This window comes from Lissotriton vulgaris, chromosome 2_2 (assembly GCF_964263255.1).
Source record: "Lissotriton vulgaris chromosome 2_2, aLisVul1.2, whole genome shotgun sequence".
Taxonomy (NCBI): domain Eukaryota; kingdom Metazoa; phylum Chordata; class Amphibia; order Caudata; family Salamandridae; genus Lissotriton; species Lissotriton vulgaris.
Window position 1 is genome coordinate 185,257,888 of NC_141688.1, and position 4,771 is coordinate 185,262,658.

Here is a 4,771-nt window from a genome sequence, read left to right on the forward strand (position 1 = left end):
AGACAGACTGCGCAGGGCTGACACGGTCAGAGCACAGGCCACAACAGTCTTGCAGGCATCAACCCCCTGCACCCACCCTCTGATGAAGCATTGTAACGTCACAGGTATCTATACCTCGGTTACTTTATTATTCGGTCCTGCAGCCATGGGGCTACACACAAATCATCCTGCCAGCCCACCTTTTCTCAACTCCTGTAACTGTGACAAGGCAGGAAGGGTTACATGAAAGTTCAAGAGGCTTTTCTTCAGATAGCTGAAAGCTGAAGAGTGCTCATCAGCATTGATCAGTGCTTGAGTTGTAAAAAAACGAAAACATAAGTCCCACGGCCCAAAATATTTCATGGGAGGACACTGCAGCTTGCACAGCATGGCAGTGCTGCCCAATGCAGAGTATATTGAAGTTTCAAACCATCAGCTGATGTCCACTACTGAAATGTAGACAGACAGCACAACCATGTGGTTCGTTGTCAGAAATACGTGACACTGTTTAACAATAAGGACCACCGCCGAGCTCCAGCAAACACTGGCACAAATTAAGCACTGATAAACTCAACATTACATTATGGGTTGGGACCCCCATATGCAATTATCACACTGTTTGTCCTCGTCAACCTCATATTAAACTCCATATTACACATAATCTCAACATGCAGACTCTATCCTGATAAGGCACGTGTGATGAATTGATCATGTATCACCCTTTGTATTAAATCTTCCACAAGCAGGTAGACCTCCTCTCTTATCTTCTTTTTAACTAAGACTTCATGGTGGACTCGTTTCAGTCTGATGTCTCTATGTTGTCCTTGGAACTTCTCACCCCTGTGTGATGAGGACACCAAAGCTAAATTGTTTGGAAAGGACGTCACTGTATTATGTCATTGTGTCATTTAAGCCGGGCTTCTGTGAAATATTATCTCTACTTGGTTTCTGTCTTTAAAATGAATTTCTCCCTTGAAACAAGTTTGTTTTGCTATTCACCTAAACTGGTGATGGAGGGAATCAGTACCCTTAATATGCCATCATGTTGACTGCTCGGTTGCATGGATTGTAGGCAATGTAGTTTGTCCATTGTACACAGATTACTTTGGAATGTGCTTCCTGCTTGAAGAACGATTTGTCGATTTATATGTACCGGGAGTTTTACAGGATGCTAATTTCAGACAATTAATTAAGGCTTTTCTGAGTTTTATGATCATCATTGTTTCAAAATGTAGTGAGGCAGACTCAATTTCTTCTCTTGTTGAACTTATGTGCTTCACAATGCTTTATATGAGTTGTGATCAGGAATGTTGTTTTCTACATAGTTTTTTCAAATTGGAGCTGTTATCTTCTGTAAGATTTCTACCGCAGGGTTTCTCCAGGTATGCTCTCTGACACAGCTGGAGGACTTCTCACATTTATGGTGTCCAACAACAAGGGGTGACCTGGTTGATGGAAATGGTCATATTTTGAGTGGCATTCCCTAGATTGTTACATTCTTTAGCTATACCTATTCTTGTTGGTCATACGACTCTGCATCAGTGGTGGCTGAAATGTCCTAAGAGTGCTAGGGTGGGTGGGCATAACAATGAAAATTAATTTAGGTTAAAGAAACACCTGCAAGGGTGACATCTCCTCGACGGTCTTCTCTCCTCTTGGCAGGCAGGCCGGCTTCAAACTACCAAGCCAATCCTTGCGCTGCTGTCATCATGAGAACAGCTCCAGGATTGGTGCGAGAGGCCTCCATTAGTGCTCATAAGAGCACTGAAGGCTTTTGCTTTCTTTAACCCAGCTGTCTTAAGAGAGGTTTAAAATGTGCATGTCTGGCTGGCTGCAGCTAGACGGCCGGCCAAAGAGACATGCACATTTTAAAGAAGAGCACACAGCTTCCTGCTGCCACTTAGCAGTAATAGCCCCGGTTACTTACCGGTAATCTTCATTACTCCGAGTATGGTCTTCCTCGCCACATGATTTACATTGTTGATCTTTAGCTCCACAACAGAACCCTCCAAAGCAAAAGAAAACACCTCCCACCCCCTCCCAACATGGCCGACCAGTCCCACCTGACCTCTATAAGAGGCGGACCGGCCCAACCAACAGCCTGATCTACCAAGCAAACAATGAAGCCGATAGCCAGACAGGGAGGGGGGGAGGGAACTCATGTGGCGAGGAAGACCATACTCGGAGTAATGAAGATTACCGGTAAGTAACCGGGGCATTACCTCCTCGTTAGTCTTCCTCGCCACATGATTTACATAGTGAGCAAATACCCAAGCCAACAAGGCTTCATTGACCACCATAAAAACAACACCACACGGTGATGCAGAGAAACCAACCCAAGGTTGAAGTATAATCAATGACAAGAAAACAGGGATCACAGGAAACCTGAAATCAAGATATAAAGGAAAAGTAGGCCAGCCAGGAGCCGCAGCACCTGCCTTCCGAACGGCCCCAGCGAAGACCCCCGGGACCGAAAGAGTCCCATGAACAAGGCGGGGGACGACACCGCCGACGCCCGACAAATCTCCACAGAGGAGACACCCTGAAGGGGGCCCAGGACACTGGGCCACACCCCATGGACCGAACCTGGACCCCCGCCGGATCCACCGAACCCAGCGAAGCGTAGGAAGGGATGAAAGCCTGTGGAAGCCAGCGAACCAAGGTGGAAAGAGGGCTAGTGGCCCGAACGAACCGGGCCAACAGACACAAACAGGCCATCCCACCGGGAAAGGAAAGACGTGCGGCCAAGAGAAGCCAAAACAGCACGCCGACAACCAGCACGGACAAGAGGGGAACCGCGTCGGCAGGGAAAAGGTGGAAAAGACACCACCCGAGCCCGGGACCCCAGGGAAGGAACCCCGGGAAGGACACGGGGGACATGCCGGAGGAACAACCATGTCCGGCAAAACCCGCAAGAATGGAGGGGAGCGGAGGTACGACCCCCGCACGCCCATCCGCCCAGCAGACACCACTGCCACCAGGGAAAAACCACCTAAAAGGTGAGGAACCGCCAAGCCACCGAGGGCAGGGGCCCAAAAGGGCGGACCCCGAAGAGCTCGTAGAACGAGAGAGAGAACACAAATGGAACGCTTCACGAAATTGCGTGTCACCCTTGCGCAGGGGCCATGCTAACCTTCCCTGTATCGTTCCAATTTTAGTATATGTGCAGCCGAAGCGAGCCCCCAAGGGGGAGACCGGCAGAGCTCCCGTGGGCGAAGGAGAAACCAAACTCTGGAGCCAAGCGAGCCACCAGGGAAACCAGCCCGTCGAACACCGGACTGTGGAAGGCCCGCAAGGCAGCCCATCGGGCCCACCGGGAAGAAGCGGTCACGCCCAAGGAAAAATCCCTCAGCCAGGAAGCCAAGACCCGCAAGGGGTCCACGGAGGAGCGGTCAGCACCAAGCCGACCACACCAAAGACAGAGGGGAGCCCCCCCCGCCAGGCACAGTAAGAGAAAGTGGAAGACCAGTGGTAGCCCAGCAGCAAAACCACCGCCCCAGAAGATCAACCCTGAGCAAGCAGCGACAACCGCTCAAGAATCAGGCCTGCAGAGGAAGGCAGGCCAGCAGAAAAGGGCCGGCTCATCCCCGCCTCCGGGTGCGGGGGACCCAACCCTGGAACGAGAAGAACCCCGTACGGCCAGTAGGCTCGAACCGCCCGCTCGCAAAAGGAGTGGGTACCAGGGGCGGCGGCCCCGCCGGGAACCACAAACTGGAACGCTCCCCGAAGTTGCGAGACAACGCTCAGGGGTCACTCAGCACTGTATCGTTCCAACCGAAGTCCATGCGCTGCCGAAGCGCCCAGGAGTACTCCGGCCCTGCCCAACTCCGGCCCTGCCCAAGCGAATCCCGCAGTTCAGAGGGCACGGGGGAAACGCGAACCTCAGACCGAAAGGTCCAGCGATAGACAGGGCAACCACAAGGACCCGGGAGGAGAGAGCAGAATCCGGGCCGGAGGGCCGAGTCGAAGCCCCAGGCGCCGAAACACCACCGGGGTCAGGGCGAGACCAGGCAACGAAGGCTAGATCCGACCCAGTCGAACCGCCCTCACCCAGCCGGACCCCGGGGGAAAGATAGCCCGAAGGGACAAGACCGGTGACACCTACACCAGCAGGACGACCGACCCGACCAAGACCTGGGGACACCGAATGCACCGGTGCAACAGATGGCAGGCCAGGAGGATCGTTAGTGGGATTCAAAACCCACGCCTCCTGAGGAGACTGCGGCCTAAACACAGCGCCTAAGACCACTCGGCCATCCGAAGCACGAGGAGCCGCGCGATAGCATCAACGACCCCCAAGCGCCCCCTACCCCCCCGGACGAACCAGAGGGAAGCACCGGGACCAGGAATATGGAACGCCTCACGTATTTGCGTCTCATCCGTGCGCAGGGGCCATGTTAATCTTTCCAAATTCAGTAAATGTGCTGCCGAAGCGAGCACCATACGACCCCCGAAGGCGTACAAGCCCGAGACGGGATCCGAAGGGACCCCGACGGAGGAGAGACACCGCCTGACGTGAAGCCCACGAAAAAGAGGAGGCCGAGAGGAATCACCCCTCCCGACAGGGAGCGACAAGACCCACACCCGGCGAAGAACATCCACCAGGCGGGCCAGGAGCACAGCTCCCACCCCCGGGCCGGAAGGCAAGGCCAACGGAAGTACCCGCAACTGAGAGAGGGAACCCCCACTCGCCGGCCGGTCCCACAGGCCGACCCCAGGTGTCCGGAACAACCAACAGGCGAGACCAAGGACGGAGCCGGCCCCCCTCAACCCGTCGAGAAGGCAAACGCCC

The 4,771-nt window shown here is 54.0% G+C and overlaps 1 non-coding gene and 1 pseudogene across 1 annotated transcript; both read right to left on the reverse strand.

The window, feature by feature from the left end:
- Positions 1-3,054: 3,054 nt before the first annotated feature.
- Positions 3,055-3,161, reverse strand: LOC147729205 (U6 spliceosomal RNA). The gene has a single exon (XR_015309226.1). It is a non-coding gene; the product is annotated as a U6 spliceosomal RNA (small nuclear RNA).
- Positions 3,162-4,323: 1,162 nt separating this feature from the next.
- On the reverse strand, positions 4,324-4,419 carry LOC147729206 (U6 spliceosomal RNA; annotated as a pseudogene).
- Between the last annotated feature and the right edge of the window lie 352 nt (positions 4,420-4,771).